Consider the following 12,690-nt stretch of genomic DNA (forward strand, 5'->3'; position numbering starts at 1 on the left):
TCCTTCCAGTTTGGACTACTGGTTACTCTGTGTCCTTGACTACATGAAATCTCCCACGGTTTATCTGTAAGTATTGTGTTCATTTCTAGTTCACATTTTTCTTTAAATCTAAAATATTTTCTCTAAATTCTTCCTGCAGTATCTTGTAAAAATGTGATATGAACTTTGTCTATACTATTCCTTCTATTATTGATATAAAAAATGCTCTATTTTTGTTGGTAGGGAGCAGAGCTTTTCCCGTTCTTTGTGATTTCGCAAGTAATGCCTAATTTGTAAGTACCTAAATCAAAAAGTCTTGATTTGGTAAATCATATTTCTCTTAGAGCTGTTCAAATGATTTCAGGACTATTCAAACAGTCAAACAGCTGATCATATACCACTAGACCCCTTTCTTTTCACTTCAGAAATCATTTATCCAGCCTATAGCTGGAGAGAACTCACAATCCCCGACCTGGCAAATGGAGCCTTTAGACATACTCATCATAGTATAAAGACAGCTGCTCATACGGTATTCTGAATATACACATAACCAATATATATTTAGAAAGCCAACACTTGAGAGTGTACAGCTGAATACTCAGAATTACTTAGACAGTTATTAATATAGTGTTAGGGGTTACAGTTTTGACCCATAGACCAGATATGCGAAATGAAGACCAGGAGTCAGGATGTTCAATCATCGGAGAGAATTTTACTGAAGAATAGTTTGCAGTTTCATCAATAGAGTCAGCTTCAGAGTCTCTCAGGGCGGTGTCAGGCCAGACTCTACTCTACACAAAATTACCACACCAGTTATACCAATTTCAAGGGCATGATTTACATCATTACAAACACGTGGAATATTACTGATTGGCATAAAGTCTAAAGAATGTGTCACACGAGAATAGATAGGAGATGTTGTTGTTGTTGATCAGGATGTATACATCAGACAATCCCAAGATTGGGGTAGTGTTGACTTCAGGGGAGTCCTAGAAAGACGCCAAGAGGTCTAGGGTGTGAGAAAAGTGGTCCAATCCATTCCATAGACCTGCACAGAACATGTAACACACACACACACAAGACTCTAGGGCACATCTCTCCTCCAAGGTTAGTGCAGCAGTGAGCTTATCAACAGGACAAGATATCAACACCACATGACAAACACATCTCCAGAAAGAAAAGTATGACTAATGTCATCTACCTCATTCTATAAATAAATATAAAGAAATATAAAGACAAAAATGTACTTCTATCAATGGGAAAAAATCACTATATAAATAGGAAGAAATCACAATTGGGAGACTCAAATCCTCCCACCCCTTCCTGTCCTGGGGTTACTAACAACAGGCAGGATTCACCTCTTGGAAGTTCTAACTTTCTCTCCAAGGCCCTGTTGGTCAGGACCCAGAGATAGAGGTCAGGCTATCTATGTCAGGGCACATAGATAGGGGTCAGACTGTCTTTGTCAGACCGTCTCTGGAAAGCAAATTAGACACCATACAGCAGACATAGAGTCAAAATCATATTAAATAATAGTTAAATGTATTAATGATCAAATAAAATTGATTGTCAAAATAATTCATTATTTTGAAAGGATAATAACTGATTATTTAATTCATGAGGTTATTAAAAATCATTCAAAAGCATAAGATGCATATGATGAAGATGCATATGATGAAGAGGCAAGGGTGTCGGCCCACTCCCCCCTTCAATAGAGATATATAGGCTAAAACATTAAAAAAAATGTAAATATTTTTCTTCATGTAGTATAAGGACTTATAACTACAGCTAAATTGAAGGCACACGTGTGGTCATGCTTTATTTAAAATCTGAGGCTGTTATGTCCAAAACTAGGAATTTTATGAAACATTTTCTTAGACCATGTCTGGGTTGTTGTTGTTGTTGTTTTTTTGATGCTTTTATCAAATAAGTTTGTTGGCCTGAAGACACTTTTGCAGTCTTGTGTCTAATGTCTGGCGAGGAGAACAGCTGAATTAATGCCAATGTGCTCACTAAGCGATCGTTTCACACTTTTGAATGTCTGAGACATTCTTCCTCATTATTCTTGTTATGAATCTTTTGGTTTTTTTAACTGTCATTATTAGTCGGTGTTCAGCACGATGATTGACAGCTCAGTGAGCAAATGAACGCCTGATGACTCATATCTGACGCATATCATTAAGCGGAGTCCCAGAGAGAGGTCTGTGCACGTTTTAACTCTTCAGTGAGAAATGAATAAAAATGTTACTCTGTATGACGAAATATTTTGCAAACGTGCTATGTCAATATTTCTCCAAATATGAGCACTTTTGAACTAAGAGCTAAACTGAAAGCTGTTCTTTGTGATCTGTGTGAACACAAATGAGCCAGTGCAGACGAGAGAGAGTTAACGTGCGTCTGATAATCTATTCAAAATATCGATAATAATGCACTCCTGACATAAATTAAGAAATGAATGTCACTGCAACCCAGTTTTATCATAAACAGTGTTCAAATATTGAAGGTGTAGTCTTTAATCTGTCTGATGATACTGATTTTGTCCAGATGAAGTTTGAATGTTGTTATATACATACATATACTGTATTTACGCGGGATTCCACGTACTCATTCCTGCAGATTTCTCGCTCACATTTGAAGTGCGCACACATAACCGCACTAAGGCCGGGGACACACTGCAAGCGTGTCGTGAGCGTCTCGGCTGCGTGGCGTGTCCGTTTTTATTTCGGCTCCCATGTTAACCGGTTAGCGCTTGCATACTGCCTGCGTCAGCCGCGCGGAAAACGCGTGCATGCTTCAAATAGAAGAGACGCCTATTTTTCACGCGACACGCGAGCGTGTTGGAAGCGTTTCTAGGCAAAATAGCATAGGAAAAGATGTTTATATGCCATTTTGACACGAATACATATTAATAAATGACATTTTCATGTGTGAAAGTCTTTAGGTTAACATAAATGCAGATATAAGCCTACTTGTAATAATAAAAAACAACATAATTATCGTTTTGAAATATTAAACCTGTCAATACAGAACGAAATATTCTGTAGCCTATTTTGCCGTCAATACCATAGATATGTATGGGCAATAGGCTACTGCCGACGTTGTCTTTGCTGTATCAATAGGCAATATATTTATATTTAACATGAAGTATAGGGCTTCCCAGCAGCAGCAGCGCCGCGTCAGACACGCTTCTGGTGTGCAAAGACAGAGAAAACGCCGCGCAGCCGACACGCAGCAGAAACGCCACGCTTGCAGTGTGTCTCCGGCCTAAAGCCATCTCTGAAATACAAGTGCACAAATGAGTTCCTTTCCCAGCTTATTAATGGTGAAATACATTAAAATGTCTCAATGCCCATCTCGGCGAGTATTAACATAAACCCTGTAAACGGATCAGGAAGAAAGAGGAACAGAACAGTACTTTGAGTCCATGCATGCGTCTGCTCTTACCTGAATACTGTTAGACATACCTGAAAAAATAAAGCAGTTCATTTCAAAACTTTTTTAATTCAATTTACTATTTGATATCAAGCTTATGCTGTGCCATTGCAACAAAATTACCCCATTGTAAAAAAATACATTGAGTTAGCAAATATTTGTGAGATTGAGATTTGATCAGCGTTCATATATGAGAAAAAGATTAAAGGCTTTATCATGTAAAGAGTTAAACCACACCCCACTAAACAGTAAACAGCACACCTGAAAACGAAACCACACAGGCCTAACAATAATACCATTGTCTATCTGAAGGATTCAAGAGTTTTCTCTGTGTGGATTCAATGAGTTATTCAATCAATGATAACATCTTAACATTGTCAGATGATTTATGCTCCACCCAAATACAACAAAGATTTGTTTGGCTGGAATTATGCCAAAATATAGATTCAAGGAAAGCAATTAACCATACAGGCAAGAACACACACACACACACACACACACACACACACACACACACACACACACACACACACACACACACACACACACACACACACACACACACACACACACACTATTCAATTACACTAGTCTTCTCTTTTATTTGATAAAGACAAAAACCGCACTGCAGAGACCTCCCTTTGAGCCTTTGCAGTCAGAAGAGTTAAAAATACAGTCTTTAAAGATGGTACTCCTGACTGCATTGGCCTTGGCTTTGGCTTTAATTAAAAGAAATTTGGCCTTTAGTGCAGAAAGGGTAATACAGGATAAATGGTGGTTGCACTGTAAAAAATGAAATTGCCATTTGTCCAGTAAACAGTGCTTTTTGAATCCCATATATTAAGAATTGTTAATAACTGTGACTCTACATAAAAATACATGTTAGCTCAACAAAATTCTCCAAAATGTCACGCTACATATTAAACAAAGTTTTCTGGACAAACATTTTTGTGTTGAGCAGAAAACCTACGATCTAAATAGTTTGCGCATGCGTGATGAGCCAGAAAATCGCGCCGAAATGCACGGGGTTTCCTTCTCCATTTTGCAGGGGTAGCTCCTGGCTCGTTTTGATCCTCCTGCCTTTTCAAGGATCTAATATTGCCATACTTCAGTTGGTAAGTATTAATATTACTTTTCATTTCATGCATGCAATGAATTGCATATTCTCAAGCGGACAGTGTTATTGTTAGACATACGATTGGTTGTGTTTTGTTAAAAGGCGTGTGGCCTAACATTTTTAATGTTTGCCACTGCTCAGATAAAGATTAGCTGATTAAAGTTCTTAATGCAATAACGTTTCAATACAATAGCCAAGATAAAAAAAAACTGAAATTAGCGAGTAATATGTTTGTTTAGCACGAGTATTCAAGTCTTTTATTGTTAGTTGAGGTTCTTTTCTTTTTTTGTCTCTAGGTGGCGCTGATAAACTGATATACGTTGAACCGCGTTTGTGAGAGAGGAAGACAGCGGAGGGTGAGGTAAGAACGTGTTATGTGTTAATGTTTAATTTGTAAGCCGGGCACACAATGTATGGATATATAAACTATTATGTAATGTTAAATGTATTTTAGCCGTTTCAATGTGCATTTTCATCGTTACAAATCACACGCAGATGTATGTTTATGAGTGTGTTTAGAACGAAATATTTATTTATTTTTTAAACATTGAGAGCTATACATCATATGATTTTAAATATGGGGACAAAGAAAAAAAGTGTAGAATAAGACTATGCATAGCATTTTTTTGTTTATTTTATAATAATTTTAAATAATATAAGGTTGTGATGTTTACAATAGGTTCGAACTGATAATTTTCTATTTTCCAGAATGATCCAAATTGGATGTTGTTAGCATATTGTTGGATGCAACACTGAGGTATGCTGTATAAAGAAAGTTTCCACATTTGCACACTGTCTCACTGTCCACATATGTTTGTCTGCATGGAACTCAATTCTAAGAACATCCTTTATGCAGGACACTGCAATGGACAGCCTGAGTTCTTCAAGATAGCATGTTGCTCTGCTCTGCCAAAGTGTCCTTTATATCAAAACGACTCTCCACCTGGTAAATAGTGCATTTAAGATCTTGAACAAACAAACTTGTTGAGAGCATCTATGCTGACATGTTTGTCTTTTATGCTGTGTGTTGACTTAACTGATTATCACCCTTTGATTCCATACAGTTTTGGAGAGCCTGTGTTTGTAACCCTGAGGACATATCTGCAGCACTGAATGCATATTTAATGGTATGTGGCAACTTTGTTTTTTAACTTATTTTTAATTTATTAATTAGATAATTGAAATTGATTCTTTTTGATAAACAGCCTTTTCTATTGTGAGTTGTCATATCCTCCACTGAAGCCCGGCGAGTCAGGCTTCCGGAAGTGCCTGAATCAGTGGACTCTCTCAACAATATACTTCAAGTGAAGCTACTAAGAGGACTTTGCAACCTGTCGGAGATCTCAGAACTGCCCAATGAAAGAGCAGTCTTGGATATTCAGTGGTCCAACTCCTGTGGTCACTTGATGAAACCAACAGCCTACCATCTCATCGTTTGGTACTAATAGTCTCAACACTTCTGAAGGGTCCTCCCACATTCTCTGTACAAAGGTATTATTTACAAACTGCTTAGAAATTGGCCTTTAACATTCCCCATACCAATTCTCTCATTTGATTTGAATTGTATTATTTATTGTATTAATACAAATGAATTGTTTATGAACAGGTTTTTGAGGAGTTTTTCCGAATCACCAACAAAGACCTTCTGGGAGACTTCATGGCAGCCATTGGCATGTACACACCAAAGCTCCTGAAACTTTACAGAGACAGAAAAGAGCTTTCGGACAGGACATGGATGCACTCCTAGAAATACTTCATGACAGGGTAAGTTCAATTTCAATGTTTTGATAGCTTGATCTGTGTTACTTTGGCTGATGATGAATAACATTTTTATACCTAAGCTGTTTGGTTGTTTCTTTTGTATGTTTTTCTAGACAACAGACATAGATGATCACAGGAGGACTCCTGCTCTACAAGGCCTGCCTGTATTTCTTTGCGAGAACCCAGCCGAGCTATTCAAGAAGTGTAATGTACGTATCAGTCTTCAAAAGGCTTAAAGGGTTATTCCAAACATGTAAAGTCTGTCATAAATTACTTATCCTCTTGTCATTCCAAACCTGTAAGACTGTCATTAATTTTCAGAACACCAATGAAGATATTTGAAATGAAACCTGAGAGATTTCTGTCCCTCTATTGACAGTCTATGCAACTGTCACTTTTCAAGCCCCAAAAGGTAGTAAAAACATTGAAGTAGAGTAGACCATGTGACTCCAGGTGTTTAACCTCAGTTTTGTGAAGTGACATGAATAAGTGAAAAAAAAGTAATTTTTTTTTTTACATGCAGAGCAATTGCATCGCTAATCAAATTGAGGTTACGCCTCTGGAGTCAAATGGATTATTTTTATGTCTTTAATACCTTTCTGGGCCTTGTGGTTGTTGTATTGGCTGTCAATGGAGGGACAGAAATCATTCAGATTTCATAAAAAAATATCTTAATTGCTGTTTTCAAGATAATGGAAAGTCTTACGGTTTGGATCAAACTAAAGGTGAGTAAATAATGACAGAATTTAATTTTTTGGGTGAATTAACCATTTAAAGTAGGGATGTCCAAACCTGCTCTTCTATGGCTCCTACCTACCTGGAAGTTTCTAGTAATCCTGTGGACCTTGATTATCTGGTTCAGATAAGTGTAGTTGGAGTTAAAGCTAAACTCATCAGCACAGTGACCCATAGAACAGGATTGGACACCCCTAGTTTAAACTCTCTCTCTTTGGTGTTTTCTGCTTATTTACTTGGTCATGCCATTCTTTGTGTTATCTGTCATATTATAATCTCCACTTGTGAATAAGGATTTCACATTATAAAACTATTTACCAATACAAAGTTTACAATTAGTGCATACAATTTATGTATTGCCAACCCCTCATCCCCACCCCCATCTTAATTAATTTTTTACAAAATTAACTAATTAAATTCTAAACTAAAATATATTTCTTATTGTGTTTGTGTCACAGGAAACAAAAGCGGTCTCTGTTGACATTTTCTATGTGCTGGACGATAACACCCAAACAACATCACCATTTATCAAGACTTTTGCTGTTGTACTGGAGGGGTTTGTTCTGGAAGAAGTTTTCCTATCCTAAGATGATCCTAAGACTGGTAACAAAATGGTTGTGCGTGAGGCAGAGTTGGACCAGTGTTTCCAGTTCTTTTAATGTTTTAAAAAAAAGTTTCATTTGAGACATTCAAAATAAAAAACAAGCATTGAAGTTTTGTACGGACTATTTAAATGGACAGTTTTACTCAAAAGACACTGTATGAAAACTGTGCATTGCAGTGTTGTGGATACGTTTTTTTTATGTTTTTAATTACAGATTGCAAGCTCTTTTACAATGAAACACTGCACTCATATTGATAAGCCATAAAATAGTGAAACTGTTTAGAGTGTAAAAAAAAAAAAAGCATTTGTGTGAATATTATTTATGGATCTGGCATTGAGTGACCTGTTTATCTTTGCTTTGTCCTAAAGATATTTTAAGCAAATTTGGACAAGTGTTAATTAAAGGGTAAGTTTGGCCAAAAATAAAAACCCAAAAAGTCATTTACTCAACCTAGGTTGTTCCTGACTTGAATGTGTCTGTATTCTGTTGAACACAAATGAAGATATTTAGAAGAATGTTGGTAACCAGACAGTTAACAGTAGCCATTGACTGTACTCTACATAGTATTTCCCCCCCCCTACTATGTAAGCCAATGGGTGCCGTCAACTGTCTGGTTACTAACATTCTTCAAAATATCTTCCTTTGTGTTCAACAGAAAACAGACACTTGCAAGTTTGGAACGACCTGCGTGTGGGTAAATGACAATTTTTTTCAATTTTGGGTGAACTATCCCTTTAGGAATTATTCTTTCCTGTAGCTTAAACAGTAAAGCGTGGCACTAGCAACGCCAATGCCATGGGTTCGATTCCCAGGGAAAGCAAGAACTGACAAAAATGTAAAATGTGTACCTTAAAATGCAATGTAAGTCGCTTTGGATAAAAGCGTCTGCCAAATGCATAAATGTAAATTATATAACATTTCACTACATTCTTTTCAAATGTATGTACATGCATGTGCTTACAACTGAAATAAACGGATCAAAATAACTACATTTCTGTCATTTGTAAATAGATGTAAAGTCACTAAAATAATTATAGGAAGGATAGTGTGGTGACACTTTATTTTGCGTTCAGGAAACAGAAAAATATAAATTACCTCAACAACAGTAATTGTTGTTTCAGTTGCTGTGACAAGAATATTTTTATTAGCAAAATACGACTATCAATATTGCGTGAACAAACAAATTTATGTTGGCTGAACAAATGATCTTTACTGGGAAGAATTAAAAAATAATTGTTGGGACAACTCAAAAGTCTTACTGCATCAAGTTGCCTTACATTTTTACGTTTTCTCAACTATTTTTTTTTTACAGTGTGGGACTATTGGAGGAACGGAGGTACCCATACTGAATGTATGTGCCCCTAGCGAGTAGGAGCCAAAAAGAGATCGCGAACATCCTTGCAGACAATCCAAAAGGGGTATTAATGATTGGAGGGGACTTCAATGCAGTACAGGATGGGAAACTGGATAGGATGCCTACTGAGAAGGGTTCTCAGTGCTCCAAAAGAAAACTTTAAATAACTTTATGTCTGAACTAGGTCTTACGGATCCACGGAGAACAAGAAACCCAAAAGGGAAAGATTTCAGGAGACTGTCTTAGCCCCCTGCTCTTTGCTATAAATGTTGAAACCCTGGCAGCATCTATAAGACATAATGAGGAAATAAAAGGTATAAAAGACATGGGAAATAAGGAGCACAATGTATCTCTTTATGCTGACAATATCCTTACTTACATAAGGGATCCAGGTCTTTCTGTTCCTGCACTGCTAGAACTCCTTACCAGTCAAAGATCGTATACGGCCTCAGATTACTGATATCTGTCAGGGTATTTACATGGAAAGATGTCATTCACTATCCAGTCCACTAGGGGGACTCGGGGAGTTCTGTACGAGAGAGATATACAGACGCAGAGTAAGAGTGTGTTCCTGATAAAAACATGTGTGTTCCATGGCTCTTCAAAAAACATCAGAAATACGATTAATGCCTCCTTGCAAATGCATACTAGACATGGTGTCAGAAGTATAAAGAAAAGAGAAGAGCAAGATGTCAAAATTTAGTCCGCCAGAAAGTTTTAACTTTGATCGTCCAACAGAATGGCCAACCTGGCGGCAGAGATTTGCACGCTACAGGACTGCTACAAAGCTGAGTAAGGAAGAAAAAGAGGTACAGATCAGCACTTTAATATACGCTATGGGCATCGAAGCTGAGAACGTGTTAAAATCGTTTACTTTTACGGCAGAGGAAGATGCAGGGGATTACGAGACAGTTCTGGGAAAATTCGATGTGTATTTTTTGCCGAAAAAGAACGTGATACATGAGCGGGCATGTTTCCATCAGAGAGTGCAAAGGCACGGAGAAAAGGCGGAGTGCTACATCAGAGCCCTTTACGAACTCAGCGAGAACTGCGAATTCGGCGCGAGTCGAAACGAGCACATAAGAGATAGACTTGTAGTCGGAATTCGGGATAAAGAGCTCTCAAGGAGAATGCAGCTGATGGCAGCACTTACGCTGGAAACGGCGGTGCAAATGACGCGGCAGGCCGAGGACGTCGCGCAGCAGATAAGCCAGCAGGAGGGTCAGTCAACGGGCAGTGCGCAAGAGGTAGCAACCAGACGTTTTTCAAGAGTAGCAGAAAGGCCCTGGACAAAAGAGAAACACAAAAGAGGCGGTGAGAAAAGAAGAGAAGACACAGAGAACGAATGTGGCAGGTGTGGTAGAACAGGACACAAAGATATCAGAAAATGCCCAGCAGCAGATACTGAATGCAAGAAATGTAAAAGAAAAGGACACTGGGCGAGAATGTGCAAATCAAAAACGGTGAGACAAGTGACTGCGAAAGAAGTGAGTGAAGAGAGCTTTTATCTGGGCGCAGTGAGTAACAAAAATGTGTCAGAAGAAGCTAAATGGACTGTGGTGCTTAAGATAGGTGAAACTCCAGTTAGTCTTAAGATTGATACAGGAGCTGACGTAACCATAATAAACACTGCAACATATGAAAAGCTTCACCCAAGAGCTCAGCTTGTTCATTCAAACATACTACTAGACAGCCCAGGAGGATCACTAAAGTGCATCGGACAGTTCACTGCAGAAGTGGAGCATAAAGGTAAAAAGCATGCCATCACAATGTATGTGGTAGCAGGGAGAACTGTTAATAACCTTCTAAGCCGACAGACAGCTGAGGAGATGGGGCTAGTCAAAAGAGTAGAGCAGATAAGCACAGTATTTGAGGCAGGGGGCACAATGAAAACAGAGCCGGTAAAAATACATCTGAAAGAAGGTGCTGTGCCATACGCGGTACATACTGCGCGAAGGGTACCGTTACCGCTACTGCCTAAAGTTAAAGCAGAACTGCAGAGAATGGAGGAACAAGGTGTTGTGGAAAGAGTCACACAGCCTACAGATTGGTGTGCACCCATGGTACCAGTCACAAAGCCTAATGGTGCCATCAGAATTTGCGTCGGGCTAAATAAGCTGAACGACAACATAAAAAGAGAGAGATACATGCTTCCCACGACAGATGAGATACTAGCCAAATTAGCTGGAGCAAAAGTTTTTACATCATTGGATGCAGCGTCAGGATTCTGGCAGATTCCGTTGTGTGATGAGAGTAGTTTGCTGACGACATTCATCACTCCAGTGGGGCGCTATTGTTTTAAGAGACTCCCATTTGGAATCAGCATAGCTCCAGAGATTTTCCAAAGAAAAATGAACGAGCTTCTAGCAGATATGGAAGGAGTCGCTGTATACATGGATGACGTGATTGTGTACGGGAAGGACAGGGCAGAACACGACATTCACTTGAAAAGAGTACTAGAAAAGATGGAAACTGTGGGACTCAAACTGAATAAAGACAAGTGTGTATTCAGGAAAGCAGAGCTGAGTTTCCTGGGACATGTCGTGGATGCACAAGGTGTCAAAGCAGACCCGGAGAAGGTGCGTGCAATAAGCGATTTGCAAGAACCGGAAAATTTAAATGAGTTGAGGAGGGCGTTAGGCCTCATAAACTACATGAGCAAATACATCCCAGACTTGGCAACGAAGGGAGGTCCGTTGTATGAGATGCTCAGGAAAGGACGTGCGTGGACATGGGATCAACCTCAGAAAAGTGCATTCGGCTTACTTAAAAGAGCGCTTACGAAAGCTCCAGTCCTGGCACACTATGATCCTAGAAAGGAAACGGAAGTATCAGCGGATGCAAGCAGTTACGGTATCGGTGGCGTTCTACTGCAAAAGCATGACAACAGCTGGAAACCGGTTGCGTACTGTTCTAGAAGGCTGACAGATTCTGAAACAAGATACGCCCAGATAGAGAAGGAATGCCTTGCAGGCGTATGGGCGTGTGAAAGGTTTCAGAAATACTTGGTGGGTATGGACTCATTTAAGTTGATCACTGATCACAAGCCGTTAATACCGCTGATCAATAGTAAAGACTTGGACACTGTGCCAGTGCGATGTCAGAGACTCTTGATGAGACTTATGCGGTTTAATACAAAAGCAGAGTATGCACCAGGCAAAAGCTTGGTTGTTGCGGACGCATTGTCACGTAGTCCATTGAACTCTACAGAAGACTTTATGGCAGCAGAGGTGAGTTGTCACGTAAACGCAATCATCGGATGTCTGCCAGTGTCACAGAGTAAGTTGACAGAAATAAAAACAGAGACACAAAAGGATGAGCAGCTACGAACTGTAGAGAAATTAGTAACAGAAGGATGGCCAGAATATGCTAAAAGCGTTCCTAACAGTGTACAGAGCTTTTACAAATGGAAAGACTCTTTGTCAGTGAGTGAGGGACTGATTGTGCTGGGGAATCGCATTGTAATCCCAAAAGTGATGAGACCTGAGGTGCTTAGCAGAATTCATGACGGACACCAAGGGTTGTCAAAATGCAGAGCACGGGCTCAAGACACAGTGTGGTGGCCGGGAGTTTCTGAGGATATTAGACAAAAGATAGAAACATGCAAGTTTTGCATAGAAAACAAACGTGCCCAGCGCAAGGAACCTCTACAGTCAACGCCACTGCAAGAAAGACCGTGGCAGCGAATAGCCATAGACTTGTGTATG

At 39.1% G+C, this 12,690-nt stretch overlaps 3 long non-coding RNA genes across 3 annotated transcripts in view; 2 read left to right on the forward strand and 1 right to left on the reverse strand.

Moving 5' to 3' along the window:
* Positions 1–12,690, reverse strand: part of LOC137045842 (uncharacterized) — a 248,085-nt gene that overhangs the window by 90,442 nt on the left and 144,953 nt on the right. The window lies entirely within an intron of this gene.
* LOC137046611 (uncharacterized) lies at positions 4,481–5,851 on the forward strand. Its single transcript, XR_010899017.1, has 6 exons — positions 4,481–4,526; positions 4,825–4,889; positions 5,237–5,285; positions 5,385–5,474; positions 5,593–5,655; positions 5,734–5,851. It is a non-coding gene; the product is annotated as an uncharacterized lncRNA (long non-coding RNA).
* On the forward strand, positions 6,141–7,855 carry LOC137046610 (uncharacterized). The gene is made up of 3 exons (XR_010899016.1): positions 6,141–6,292; positions 6,403–6,498; positions 7,483–7,855. It is a non-coding gene; the product is annotated as an uncharacterized lncRNA (long non-coding RNA).

This window comes from Pseudorasbora parva, chromosome 18, assembly GCF_024679245.1.
Source record: "Pseudorasbora parva isolate DD20220531a chromosome 18, ASM2467924v1, whole genome shotgun sequence".
NCBI lineage: Eukaryota > Metazoa > Chordata > Actinopteri > Cypriniformes > Gobionidae > Pseudorasbora > Pseudorasbora parva.